This window comes from Salmo trutta, chromosome 5, assembly GCF_901001165.1.
Source record: "Salmo trutta chromosome 5, fSalTru1.1, whole genome shotgun sequence".
NCBI lineage: Eukaryota > Metazoa > Chordata > Actinopteri > Salmoniformes > Salmonidae > Salmo > Salmo trutta.
The window spans coordinates 8,410,312-8,425,752 of NC_042961.1; the positions used below are offsets into that span (position 1 = coordinate 8,410,312).

A 15,441-nucleotide genomic window follows, 5' to 3' on the forward strand; every position below is an offset into this window, starting at 1 on the left:
GGAACGAGAGAGCGAGCGAGGGAACGAGCGCGGGAACGAGAGAGCGAGCGAGGGAACGAGCGCGGGAACGAGAGAGCCAGCGAGGGAACGTGCGCGGGAACGAGAGAGCGAGCGCGGGAACGAGAGAGTGCCAGCGAGGGAACGAGCGCGGGAACGAGAGAGAGCCAGCGCGGGAACGAGAGAGAGCCAGCGCGGGAACGAGAGCGGGGGAATGAGAGAGGGGGAGAACGAGGGAACGATAGAGGGGGAGAACGAGGGGGAGAGCGAGGGAACGAGAGAGGGAACGATAGAGGGGGAGAGCGTGGGAACGAGAGAGGGGGAGAGCGAGGGAACGAGCGCGGGAACGAGAGAGAGCCAGCGCGGGAACGAGCGCGGGAACGAGAGAGAGCCAGCGCGGGAACGAGCGCGGGAACGAGAGAGAGCCAGCGCGGGAACGAGCGCGGGAACGAGAGAGAGCCAGCGCGGGAACGAGCGCGGGAACGAGAGAGAGCCAGCGCGGGAACGAGCGCGGGAACGAGAGAGAGCCAGCGCGGGAACGAGAGCGGGGGAATGAGAGAGGGGGAGAACGAGGGAACGATAGAGGGGGAGAACGAGGGGGAGAGCGAGGGAACGAGAGAGAGGGGGAGAGCGAGGGAACGAGAGAGGGGGAGAGAGGAAACGAAAGAGGGAGCGAGGGAGGAAACGAGAGAGGGAGAAAGAGGGAACGAGAGTGAGGGAACGAGAGAGTGAGGGAACGAGAGAGCGAACGAGAGAGAGAGCAAGGGAACGAGAGAGAGAGGGAACGAGAGAGGGAGAGAGAGAGGAAACGAGAGAGAGCGAGGGAACGAGAGAGGGGGAGAGCGAGAGAACGAGAGGGGAGAGCATGGGAACGAGAGGGAGCGAGGGAGGGAGAAAGAGGGAATGAGAGAGAGGGAACGAGAGAGTGAGAGCGAGGGAACGAGAGAGGGGGAGAACGAGGGAACGAGAGGGGGAGAGCGAGGGAACGAGAAAGCAAGAGGCAGTGTGTGAAATAAACAGAGGGAAAGAGAGAAATAAACAGAGAGGGAGAGTCAAAGGTTCAACACTTGAGTTGTTTGTTGTGGGTATTGGTATTCCTGTTGCTAATTTCCTCCAGATAAGCATCACACTTTCAGACGGCTCCTAGTAAAGTGTTTTATCTCCACCACAGGAAAATGGTTTCTTTCTCTCTCCCTCGCTGTGAATTGATTTCAGAGGGAGCCTCGCTATACCGCATCAAACACACACACACACGCACACGCTATCTTGGTTTAAATTGTCTCTCAGTTTTCAATTTGCATAGAGATGATTACTTCTCTGAGCCTTAGCTATCTGTCTCTCTACCTTTGTCTGGGGTATTGGAAGGGATGAAGTGCAGAATTATTTGCCTGTCTTCTCTCTTACTGTTTGCACTGGTGTTAGAGGGGACCATTGATTTTCATTCTCTCCCTCTTCTTTCTCTCCCTCTCTTCTTTCTCTCTCTCTCGCTCTCTGGTGTAACAGTTGATGAGTGGTGTTCAGGCGCCCAGGGACAACCCTGCTTGTTTTAAGGAGATGAGCTGTTCAGCTTTATAGCCCTGCTGGCTCCCCAGACAACTCTGATGATAAGGAGGTGTGTGTGTGTGTGTGTGTGTGTGTGTGTGTGTGCGCGTGTGTGCGCAGTTGTATGTGTGCATGCTTGTGGCTTGTGTGTATTAAGAGGAGTTAGTAGAAGCCTCTTCAGTCCAGGATTCCCCACAGTAGGCCTAAGGTAAAGGTTATGGTTTTAAGAGCTTTGAGCAGACAAGTTTTGGCTTTGTCATCACAGCCTACAGGATCACTGTAAAGACTCAGAACATTGGTTTACATATGTAACAATTAACATTTTACATGGTTATAGAGGTGGATGAGTTGCTAGTAGTTATATACTGAACAAAAATATCAACGCAACATGCAACAATTTCAAAGATTTTACTGAGTTACAGTTCATATAAGTAAATCAGTGAATTTAAATAAATTCCTTAGGCCCTAATTGATGGATTTCACATGACTGGGAATACAGATATGCATCTGTTGGTCACAGATACCTTAAAAAAAGGTAGCAGCGTGGATCAGAAAACCAGTCAATATCGGGCGTGACCACCATTTGACTCATGCAGCGCGACACATCTCCTTCGCATAGAGTTGATCAGGCTGTTGATTGTGGCCTGTGAAATCTTGTCTTACTCCTCTTCAATAGCTGTGTGAAGTTGATGGATATTGTCAGGAACTGGAAAGCGCTGTCTTAAAAGTCGATCCAGGGCATCCCTAACATGCTCAGTGGGGAACATGTCTGGTGAGTATGCAGGCCATGGAAGAACTGTGACATTTTCAGCCACACACACACACAGCTTAGAGTTACACTGCTGAAAGTCACATGTACAGTACAAACTTGACTCCCGTTTAACGTGATTATTTTCTTTGAGGAATTATTCACTCCTTGGATGAAAAGGACAGGGAGGAAAGAGGGACATTTGCAAAAGACTGAAGTTACCCAGTGAGCAAAATTGTTTGAAATAAGTATTTTCAACATCTTTTCAATTTCATTTCAATGTCATTTCAACCAAAATACATATTTTCAATGTCTTTTCAACCATAATATCTATTTTTAATGTTCTTGTGCTTTGAGGGTAACTTCTTACTATTGGTGTGGTTTTAATATAAGCCATCTCGGGATTATTTACATTTTGGCAGTGTTTTCTCTAAGTCTTTATATACAGTGCCTTTGGAAAGTATTCAGACCCCTTGCCTTTTTCCACATTTTGTTATGTTACAGCCTTATTCTAAAACGTATTCAATAGTTTTTCCCCCCTCATCAATCTATACACAATACCCCATAATGACAAAGCAAAAACAGGTTTTTATACATATTCGGGGAGTTTCTGCCATTATTCTCTGCAGAGCCTCTCAAGATGTTAGATTGGGTTCAAGTCCAGGTTCTGGCTGGGCCACTCAAGGACATCAAGAGGCTTGTCCTTAAGCCACTCCTGCGTCATCTTGGCTGTGTGCTTTGGGTCGTTGTCCTGTTGGAATGTGACTTTAGAGCACTTTGTGACCATCCGGTTCTTGGTCACCTCTCTGACCAAGGCCTTCTCCCCCAATTGCTCAGTTTGTCCGGGCGGCCAGCTCCAGGAAGTCTTGATGGTTCTAAACTTCTTCCATTTCAGAATGATGGAGGCCACTGTGTTCTTGGGGACCTTCAATGCTGCAGAAATGTTTTGGTACCCTTCCCCAGATCTGTGCTTCAACACAATCCTGTCTTGGAGCTCTACGGACAACTCCTTCGACCTCATGGCTCGGTTTTTGCTTTACACTGTCAACTGTGGGACCTTATATAGACAGGTCTGTGCCTTTCCAGGTCATGTCCAATCAATTGAATTTACCACAGGTAAATGTCCCCATTTACCACAATCAAGTTGTAGAAACATCTCAAGGATGATCAATGGAAACCGGATGCACCTGAGCTCAATTTCGAGTCTCATAGCAATTGGTCTTAATACTTATGTAAATAAGGTATTTCAGTTTTTTTTTTATATCCATTTGCAAACATTTCTAAAAACCTGTTTTCGCTTTGTAATTATGGGGTATTATGTGTAGATGGCTGAGGATGTTTCTTTATTTATTCTATTTTAGAACAAGGCTTTAACGTAACAAAATGTGTAAAAAGTCTAGGGGTCTGAATACTTTCCAAAGGCATTGTATACTGTAGCAGTGTGCTTTCCAAGTAGTAGTAATATTCTCTTAGTGGTGTGTCTTCCATCCAGATTTACCAGTGAATCGCAATTACAGCTGATACACACAGAATGTACTCGTCCATTTATCCTCTTTTGCCTTCCTTACTAATTGCTCTCCATCAGTTTCCAATATGCACAAATACCATTCTCGCTCTCTCTCTTTCCCTCCCGCTCTCTCATTTTAGCATATTTCTGCAGAATACACTTATAATAGAAGGGGTTCTTTGGACTATACTCATGTGATGAGTAAACTTGAAGACTTGTGTGAGCACCCAGAGCTAATACCTGAGGCTTTAGCTCAGTGGGCTAACATCTGTCTTGAAGTACACATGAGACCCGGTTTCACACACACAGCATTTTGCCTTCACAGTGGAACAAATCTGTCTAACGATGTATTTCTTTGCAGAAATGTAACATCTTTCTCTTCTCTCCCTACCTCTCTCAGGTCCAGTCAGGTCCAGTGAAGAGGGAGGAAGGATCCTGAAGGATATACATGGGATGGGTGGGGGTGAGGGGGGCTTGTGACATCACTCCCAGCCCAGGTCAGAGTTCACACAGGTAGGCAGACGACTGCTCTTATCCTCTCCCTATCAGTGGGGTCATTAGTCCTGGGCTTTTTTGGTTTTTGGCCCAACTCTGAGCCCTTTGAAAAAGTCCTCAACTGGCAGCTTCATTAAATAGTACCCACAAAACTCCGAGATGCTGGCCTTCTAGGCAGAGTTGCAAAGAAAAAGCCATATGTCAGACTGGCCAATAAAAAGAAAAGATTAAGATGGGCAAAAGTACACAGACACTGGACAGAGGAACTCTGCCTAGAAGGCCAGCGTCCCGGAGTCGCCTCTTCACTGTTGACGTTGAGACTGGTGTTTTGCGGGTACTATTTAATGAAGCTGCCAGTTGAGGACTTGTGAGGCGTCTGTTTCTCAAACTAGACACTCTGTTTTTGTCCTCTTGCACAGTTGTGCACTTGGGCCTTCCACTCTTTCTATTCTGTAATCAAACCCAGAAATGCTGATGCTCCAGATACTCAACTACTCTAAAGGCCAGTTGTATTGCTTCTTTAATCAGCACAACAGTTTTTAGCTGGGTTCCCAGTGGGTCAGAATTCCCAGTGGGTTAGAAGTTTACATACTCAAATAGTATTTGGTAGCATTGCCTTTAAATTGTTTAACTTGGGTCAAACGCTTCGGGTAGCCTTCCAGAAGCTTCCCACAATAAGTTGGGTGAAGTTTGGCCCATTCCTCCTGACAGAGCTGGTGTAACTGAGTCAGTTTTGTAGGCCTCCTTGCTCGCATACGCTTTTTCAGTTCTGCCCACAAATTGTCTACAGGATTGAGGTCAGGGCTTTGTGATGGCCACTCCAATACCTTGACTTTGTTGTCCTTAAGCCATTTTGCCACAACTTTGATAAGTTTACTTGGGGTCATTGTCCATTTGGAAGACCCATTTGTGACCAAGCTTGAACTTCCTGACTGATGTCTTGAGATGTTGCTTCAATATATCCACATAATTTTCTCTCCTCATGATGCCATCTATTTTGTGAAGTGCACCAGTCCCTCCTGCATCAAGCACCCCCACAACATGATGCTGCCACCCCCGTGCTTCACGGTTGGGATGGTGTTCTTCGACTTGCAAACCTCCCCCTTTTCCCTCCAAACATAACGATGGTCATTATGGCCAAACAGTTCTATGTGTTTCATCAGACCAGAGGACATTTCTCCAAACACATGGCTTTTTTTTATGGCGGTTTTGGAGCAGTGGCTTCTTCCTTGCTGAGCGGCCTTTCAGGTTATGTCGGTATAGGACTCGTTTTACTGTGGATATAGATACTTTTGTACCCGTTTCCTCCAGCATCTTCACAAGGTCCTTTGCTGTTGTTCTGGGATTGATTTGCACTTTTCATACCAAAGTACGTTCATCTCTAGGAGACAGAACGCGTCTCCTTCGTGAGCGGTATGACGGCTGCGTGGTCCCATGGTGTTTATACTTGCGTACTATTGTTTATACAGATGAACGTGGTACCTTCATGCGTTTGGAAATTGCTCCCAAGGATGAACCAGATTTGTGGAGGTCTACAATTTTCTGAGGCCTTGGCTGATTTCTTTTGATTTTCCCATGATGTCAAGCAAAGAGGCACTGAGTTTGAAGGTAGGCCTTGAAATACATCCACAGGTACACCTCCAATTGACTCAAATGATGTCAATTAGGCTATCAGAAGCTTCTAAAGCCATGACATCATTTTCTTGAATTTTCCAAGCAGTTTAAAGACACAGTGAACTTAGTTGTATGTAAACTTCTGACCCACTGGAATTGTGATACAGTGAAATAATCTGTCTGTAAACAATTGTTGTAAAAATGACTCGTGTCATGTACAAAGTAGATGTCCTAACCGACTTGCCAAAACTATAGTTTGTCAACAAGACATTTGTGGAGTGGCACCGATATGACATTTTTTGCCGATACCGATATCAATATTTCCCTTGCCAAAAAAAACGATACCAATATTAAAAAATGTTGCGGCCTTTTAAGCATTCTAGTACAGTTAAATAGTTAACACACACACATGGACGCAGCGGTCTAAGGCACTGTATCTCAGTGCAAGAGGCGTCACTACAGTCCCTGGTTCGAATCTAGGCCGTATCACATCTGGCCGTGATTGGGAGTTCCATAGGGCGGCGCGCAATTGGCCCAGCGTCATCTGGGTTTGGCCGGGGTAGGCCGTCATTGTAAATAAGTATTTGTTCTTAACTGACTTGCCTAATTAATAAAGGTTACACACACACCACACTGACAAAAACGTTATTTTGTTGGCATTTACCTATGTCCCCATTACCAGTAAAACATATTTAAAACCTATTTCTCATTCTCAACCAGGATTTCTATGGAACTCTGTTTGGGTCATTGCATGTCAAATAAGCTTGTTGACAAATCAGGACCTGAATATGACTGCACGTCTCATAATAATTTAACGCGTTCATACATATTTTACGTAGTTATTACACATTGACTACACTACCACTCGTATTTCATATGTCACAACAATTCATCGATACGTATGCTAAGATGCTGGTAAAGTTGTCTCGCGCACCTACAGTTCTGGTCATAAAAAAAGCTAGCTAGCTCACGGATGCAAACAATGGTCTTCTCTAAAAACATAGCCAAACAACATCTGTTTCAGTAGCTGTAGTTAGCTAGCTAATTATATAGCTAGGTGTCATCTAAAATGACCCTAATTTATAAGACAGTTCTTATTTAATTAATGGTGGTCGGACCCATCTATGTGAAGCTAGCCGCAATAAGGATTATCCACAGTAGTGGACTTTGCGGTTAGCCTTCAAAATAAAAGTATTGACAGTGATGCAAATATATACAAATTGTAGAATTGTACCATAATTGAATAGATCATGCGAAACGAGGTTGGAATGTTGTAATATAAAATCAACAAAAGACAATTTGTTAACTTGTTGGGGCTAGGCGGCAGTATTTACACGGCCGGATAAAAAACGTACCCGATTTAATCTGGTTACTAATCCTACCCAGTAACTAGAATATGCATATACTTATTATATATGGATAGAAAACACCCTAACGTTTCTAAAACTGTTTGAATGGTGTCTGTGAGTATAACAGAACTCCTATGGCAGGCAAAAACCTGAGAAGGTTTCATGCAGGAAGTACCCTGTCTGACAAGGTGTTGTTGTTCTTGCTTCTGTTTATTGAAGAGTCAGGATCTTAGCTGTAACGTGACAATTCCTACGGCTCCAATAGGCTCTCAGAGCCCGGGAAAAACATGAACGATGACGAGGCAGCCTCAGGCTGAAACACATTATCGCCTTTTCCAAGTGGCCCATCAGAGAACAATGGAATTAGGCGCGTGCCCGATTCGACCCCGTGCAGTATTTTCCTTCGGCTGTTTAGCTAATTGCAGATTCCCGGTCGGAATATTATCGCTTTTTTACGAGAATAATGGCATAAAAATTTATTTTAAACAGCGGTTGACATGCTTCAAAGTACGGTAATGGAATATTTAGAATTTTTTTGTCACGTTCTGCGCCATGCGCACGACCGTGATTTACCATTCTGATAGTGTCTAGAACACACGAACAAAACGTCGCTGATGGAACATAACGATGGATTATTTGGGACCAAACCTACATTTGTTATTGAAGTAGAAGTCCTGGGAGTGCATTCTGACGAAGAACAAGAAAGGTAAGACCATTTTTCTTATAGGAAATGTGATTTTGGTGAAGGCTAAACTGGGTGGGTGTCTAAATAGCTAGCCCGTGATGGCTGGGCTATGTACTTAGAATATTGCAAAATGTGCTTCATCCGAAAAGCTATTTTAAAATCGGACATATCGAGTGCATAGAGGAGTAATGTATCTATAATTCTTAAAATAATTGTTATGCTTTTTGTGAACGTTTATCGTGAGTAATTTAGTAAATTGTTAGTAAATTCCCCGGAAGTTTGCGGGGGGTATGCTTTTTCTGAACGTCACATGCTAATGTAAAAAGCTGGTTTTTGATATAAATATGAACTTGATTGAACAGACATGCATGTATTGTATAACATAATGTCCTAGGTGTGTCATCTGATGAAGATCATCAAAGGTTAGTGCTGCATTTAGCTGTCTTCTGGGTTTTTGTGACATTATATGCTAGCTTGAAAAATGGGTGTCTGATTATTTCTGGCTGGGTACTCTGCTGACATAATCTAATGTTTTGCTTTCGTTGTAAAGCCTTTTTGAAATCGGACAGTGTGGTTAGATTAACGAGAGTCTTGTCTTTAAATAGCTGTAAAATAGTCATATGTTTGAGAAATTGAAGTAATAGCATTTCAAACGTTTTGAAAATCGCGCCACAGGATTCAACTGGCTGTTACGTAGGTGGGACGAATTCGTCCCGCCGGTCCCATAGAGGTTAATTTGACAAATCTGTTGAAATCCCACTGGATGTACACTGCTCAAAAAAATAAAGGGAACACTTAACCTCTCTGGGCCAGTGGGACGCTTGCGTCCCACCTACTCAACAGCCAGTGTAATCCCGTGGCGCGATATTCAAATACCTTAGAAATGCTATTACTTCAATTTCTCAAACATATGAATATTTTACACCATTTTAAAGACAAGACTCTCGTTAATCTAACCACACTGTCCGATTTCAAAAAGGCTTTACAACGAAAGCAAAACATTAGATTATGTCAGCAGAGTACCCAGCCAGAAATAATCAGACACCCATTTTTCAAGCTAGCATATAATGTCACATAAACCCAAACCACAGCTAAATGCAGCACTAACCTTTGATGATCTTCATCAGATGACAATCCTAGGACATTATGTTATACAATACATGCATGTTTTATTCAATCAAGTTCATATTTATATCAAAAACCAGCTTTTTACATTAGCAAGTGACTAGCATGTGACTAGCATTCCCACCGAACACTTCCGGTGAATTTACTAAATTACTCAAGATAAACGTTCACAAAAAACATAACAATTATTTTAAGAATTATAGATACAGAACTCCTTTATGCACTCGCTATGTCCGATTTTAAAATAGCTTTTCGGTGAAAGCACATTTTGCAATATTCTGAGTAGATAGCCCGGCCATCACACGCTAGCTATTTTGACACCCACCAAGTGTGGTACTCACCAAACTCCGATTTACTATTAGAAAAGTTTAATTACCTTTGCTGTCTTCGTCAGAATGCACTCCCAGGACTTCTACTTCAATAACAAATGTTGGTTTGGTTCCAAATAATCCATAGTTATATCCAAATAGCGGCGTTTTGTTCGTGCGTTCAAGACACTATCCGATGGGTAAAGAAGGGTGACGCGCCCGACACGTTTCGTGACAAAAAAAATCTAAATATTCCATTACCGTACTTCGAAGCATGTCAACCGCTGTTTAAAATCAATTTTTGTGCTATTTTTCTCGTAAAAAAGCAATAATAATCCGACCGGGAGTCATTGTTTTCGTTCAAAGAGAGAGAAAGTAAACATGGTGTCGGCTCGTGCATGCGCCTCCAGTCTCATTGTCCTCATATTGACCACTTAAAAAATGCGCTAATGTTTTTCAGCCAGGGCCTGCAAAGTCACCATTCATCGTTCTGACGCCTTCTGAGAGCCTATGGGAGCGTTAGAAAATGTCACGTTACAGCAGAGATCCCCTGTTTTGGTTAGAGATGATCAAGAAGGCCATGAAATGGTCAGAGAGAGCGCTTCCTGTTTGGAATATTCTCAGGTTTTGGCCTGACAAATGAGTTCTGTTATACTCACAGACACCATTCAAACAGTTTTAGAAACTTTAGGGTGTGTTCTATCCAAATCAAACAATTATATGCATATTCTACTGGGCAGGAGTAGTAACCAGATTAAATCGGGTACGTTTTTTATCCCGCCGTGCAAATACTGCCCCCTATCCCCAACAGGTTAAACAACACAATGTAACTCCAAGTCAATCACACTTCTGTCAAATCAAACTGTCCACTTAGGAAGCAACACTGATTGACAATAAATTTCACATGCTGTTGTGCAAATGGAATAGACAACAGGTGGAAATTATAGGCAATTAGCAAGACAACCCCAATAAAGGAGTGGTTCTGCAGGTGGTGACCACAGACCACTTCTCAGTTCCTATGCTTCCTGGCTGATGTTTTGGTCACTTTTGAATGCTGGCGGTGCTTTCACTCTAGTGGTAGCATGAGACGGAGTCTACAACCCACACAAGTGGCTCAGGTAGTGCAGCTCATCCAGGATGGCACATCAATGCGAGCTGTGGCAAGAAGGTTTGCTGTGTCTGTCAACGTAGTGTCCAGAGCATGGAGGCGCTACCAGGAGACAGGCCAGTACATCAGGAGACGTGGAGGAGGCCGTTGGAGGGCAACAACCCAGCAGCAGAACCGCTACCTCCGCCTTTGTGCAAGGAGGAGCAGGAGGAGCACTGCCAGAGCCACACAGGAAGCGGCGCAGGTCCTAGTCCAGGCACTTGTCATCTCCCGTCTGGATTACTGCAACTCGCTGTTGGCTGGGCTCCCTGCCTGTGCCATTAAACCCTTACAACTCATCCAGAACGCCGCAGCCCGTCTGGTGTTCAACCTTCCCAAGTTCTCTCACGTCACCCCGCTCTTCCGCTCTCTCCACTGGCTTCCAGTTGAAGCTCGCATCCGCTACAAGTCCATGGTGCTTGCCTACGGAGCTGTGAGGGGAACGGCACCTCCGTACCTTCAGGCTCTGATCAGGACCTACACCCAAACAAGGGCACTGCGTTCATCCACCTCTGGCCTGCTCGCCTCCCTACCTCTGAGGAAGCACAGTTCCCGCTCAGCCCAGTCAAAACTGTTCGCTGCTCTGGCACCCCAATGGTGGAACAAGCTCCCTCACGACGCCAGGACAGCGGAGTCAATCACCATCTTCCGGAGACACCTGAAACCCCACCTCTTTAAGGAATACCTGGGATAGGATAAAGTAATCCTTCTAACCCCCCCCCCCCAAAAAAAAAGATTTAGATGCACTATTGTAAAGTGGTTGTTCCACTGGTTATCTTAAGGTGAATGCACCAATTTGTAAGTCGCTCTGGATAAGAGCGTCTGCTAAATGACTTAAATGTAAATGTAAATGTAAAATGACCTCCAGCAGGCCACAAATGTGCATGTGTCTGCTCAAACGGTCAGAAACAGACTCCATGAGGGTGGTATGAGGGCCCGACGTCCACAGGTGGGGGTTGTGCTTACAGCCCAACACCGTGCAGGACGTTTGGCATTTGCCAGAGATCACCAAGATTGGCAAATTCGCCACTGGCACCCTGTGCTCTTCACAGATGAAAACAGGCGTGACAGAGTCTGGAGACGCCGTGGAGAACGTTCTGCTGCCTGCAACATCCTCAAGCATGACCGGTTTGGCGGTGGGTCAGTCATGGTGTGGGGTGGCATTTCTTTGGGGGGCCGCACAGCCCTCCTTGTGCTCGCCAGAGGTAGCCTGACTGCCATTAGGTACCGAGATGAGATCCTCAGACCCCTTGTGAGACCATATGCTGGTGCGGTTGGCCCTGGGTTCCTCCTAATGCAAGACAATGCTAGACCGCATGTGGCTGGAGTGTGTCAGCAGTTCCTGCAAGAGGAAGGCATTGATGCTATGGACTGGCCCACCCGTTCCCCAGACCTGAATCCAATTGAGCACATCTGGGACATCATGTCTCGCTCCATCCACCAACGCCACGTTGCACCACAGACTGTCCAGGAGTTGGCGGATGCTTTAGTCCAGGTCTGGGAGGAGATCCCTCAGGAGACCATCCGCCACCTCATCAGGAGCATGCCCAGGCGTTGTAGGGAGGTCATACACACTACTGAGCCTCATTTTGACTTGTTTTAAGGACATTACATCAAAGTTGGATCAGCCTGTAGTGTGGTTTTCCACTTTAATTTTGAGTGTGACCCCAAATCCAGACCTCCGTGGGTTGATAAATTGGATTTCCATTGATTATTTTTTGTGTGATTTTGTTGTCAGCACATTCAACTATGTAAAGAAAAAAGTATTTAATAAGATTATTTCATTCATTCAGATCTAGGATGTGTTATTTTAGTGTTCCCTTTATTTTTTTGAGCATTGTATATTACTTTAGAATTGCATTGGGGGTATTCTTATTTCAGTGAACAGCCTTACCTATGGTTTGTGGATCAATGACATGGGGTATCAGTCTACTCGGTGACACCCAGAGAACATTATTGTCGTAGCTCTTATTGCGGGACTCTGAAACAACTGTGAATTGAGCCACATTTATTGTCAACCTATGTGTATTGAACACTATTCCAGGGGGAAAACAATACTGTGTGGATGTTTTGGAGTCTGATAACTCTGAGGAGGACGTTGGGAAAAAATATCTTGTGTATTGAGTAGACTGTTACCCCATTTCATTGATCCCAAATCCTTAGGTAGAGCTGTACAGTGCAATATGAATGTCAATACACACAATAGGCTGACTGGGGAGGTGATTTCACACAGTCACAGTCCCGCGATAAGAGCTACAACGCTAATTTTTGCGTAAACTCTTCACAGATGTGTTCTGTGGGTGTCACCAAGTAGACTGATACCCCATTTCATTGCTTCACATTCCAACCTTGTTTAACATTATCTAGTCTAAATATGGCATGATTCCACCAATTGTAACCTTCTGCATCACTTTCAAAGAGGTACTTTTATTTTGAATGCAAACCGCAAATTCCACTATTGTGCCTAATCCTTACTTTGCCTAGCTTCTCAGCACATAACCCGGTCAGGTCGAGCCTCACTAGCCAGATGAAGCTAGCTGGCTGCTTATAACGTTAGCTTTGGGCAACAGGGTTAAGTAGCTGGCTAGCTATTTATTTTCATGAACTGAAGTTCAATTCCTAAATCATTGCTAAGAATACTGAAAATGACTGCAGTTTATACTGGTCATTGTTTTCAGGCTGGTTGTATTGGTGCTATCTAGGTACCAAGCTAAAGGTAGCTAGTTACCCCAGAAGTTGCGGTTGAACAAATAATGCTCTATTTCCAACGCAGTATTGTAAACACATCGTTTGTGGCCAGTGTTTGCTTTTTTTACAGACTTTTTTGTGCAGCTTTGACAGTGCTACTGATAGTAGTGGTGGCGCTTGGCTTGTACGTGCAAATTCAGAACACACAACATTCTATGATAGAACGGTGTTATTTGACGGTCAAACTAAAAGCTTATTTAACACGTCAAAACTGTTATTGTCAAATAGTGTTATTTGACGTATCTTTTTTGACACGCAAAGACCCAAAAGGCGTTCCATAATATGTTGTGAAGCTAATAGCATTGACGCTATTACTGTTTAACTCCGGTAGGGAAACATCTGAACAGTAGCACACTTGGTAACGTTAGTGTGTACCGGTGCTCGACCAGTCACGAAAGCCAACATCACCCACGACAGAGAACGGTTGATTTTCATGGGCAATGAATTCCAGTATTTTGGCGTTAGTGAATTTCGCCTTTGAGTTGTCACGCTGAAATTTACTTACTCTTTCAAATGACTGCTCGACTTGTTGACTGCTCGATCCACACAGCAGACATTGTGGGCTAGGTTAGGAATGCTGTGTTGCACTTGTAGCGCATCATTTTACGTGGCGTCATTACGTCATCTACCTACGTTTATATAGGTATGCACGTCATATTTCACATCGGTTTTTCACACCGCCGTTAAAACCTCTTACATCTAGACGTTCCGCTAGCGGAACACCTGCTCCAATATCCAATGATGGGCGTGGCGCGAATAATAATCAGACACCCATTTTTCAAGCTAGCATATAATGTCACAAAAAACAAAACCACAGCTAAATGCAGCACTAACCTTTGATGATCTTCATCAGATGACACTCCTAGGACAATATGTTATACAATACATGCATGTTTTGTTCAATCAAGTTCATATTTATATCAAAAAACAGCTTTTTACATTAGCATGTGACGTTCAGAACTAGCATACCCACCGAAACTTCCGGTGAATTTACTAAATTACTCACGATAAACGTTCACAAAAAACATAACAATTATTTTAAGAATTATAGATACAGACCTCCTTTATGCAATCGCTATGTCCGATTTTAAAATAGCTTTTCGGTGAAAGCACATTTTGCAATATTCTGAGTAGATAGCCCGGCCATCACAGGCTAGCTATTTTGACACCCACCAAGTTTGGCCCTCACCAAACTCAGATTTACTATAAGAAAAATTGGATTACCTTTGCTGTTCTTCATCAGAATGCACTCCCAGGACTTCTACTTCAATAACAAATGTTGCTTTGGTTCCAAATATCCATAGTTATATCCAAATAGCGGCGTTTTGTTTGTGCGTTCAAGACACTATCCGAAGGGTAAAGAAGGGTGACGCGCCCGGCGTGTTTCGTGACAAAAAATGTCAAAATATTCCATTACCGTACTTCGAAGCATGTCAAACGCTGTTTAAAATCAATTTTTATGTAATTTTTCTCGTAAAAAAGCGATAATATTCCGACCGGGAAACCCTGTTTTCGTTCAAAGACAGAAAATAAAAACATGGAGTCTTCTCGTGCACGCGCCCCCAGTCTCATTGTTCTCAGATCGACCACTATCCAAATGCGCTACTGTTTTTCAGCCATGGCCTGCAAAGTCATCATTCAGCGTTCTGGCGCCTTCTGAGAGCCTATGGGAGCGTTAGAAAATGTCACGTTACAGCAGAGATCCCCTGTTTTGGATCGAGATGATCAAGAAGGCCAAGAAATAGTCAGAGAGGGCGCTTCCTGTTTGGAATCTTCTCAGGTTTTGGCCTGCCAAATGAGTTCTGTTATACTCACAGACACCATTCAAACAGTTTTAGAAACTTTGGAGTGTTTTCTAATTATATGCATATTCTAGTTTCTGGGCAGGAGTAATAATCAGATTAAATCGGGTATGTTTTTTATCCGGCCGTGAAAATACTGCCCCCTATCCATAACAAGTTAAACTAGACATCGTGCTGATACCGATGCTGCCATTTTTAGCTAATATCGTCCGATTCCGATATGTTCCCCGATATATTGTGCATCCCTAATATATAAACACACAGTACCAGTCAAACGTTTGGACACCGACTCATTCCAGGGTTTTTCTTTATTTTTACAATTGTATACATTGTAGTCATCAAAACTATGAAATAACACATGCAGTAACCAAAAA

The 15,441-nt window shown here is 43.9% G+C and overlaps 1 protein-coding gene across 6 annotated transcripts in view; it reads left to right on the top strand.

The window, feature by feature from the left end:
• The window catches only part of LOC115193601 (zinc finger MIZ domain-containing protein 1), a 217,052-nt gene that overhangs the window by 47,897 nt on the left and 153,714 nt on the right, over nt 1-15,441 (top strand). For all 6 annotated transcript variants that reach the window (XM_029752404.1, XM_029752405.1, XM_029752403.1 and 3 more), the window contains exon 2: nt 4,195-4,307. The gene's annotated coding sequence lies outside the window, so the exon portion shown is untranslated. The remainder of the gene's footprint in view (nt 1-4,194; nt 4,308-15,441) is intronic.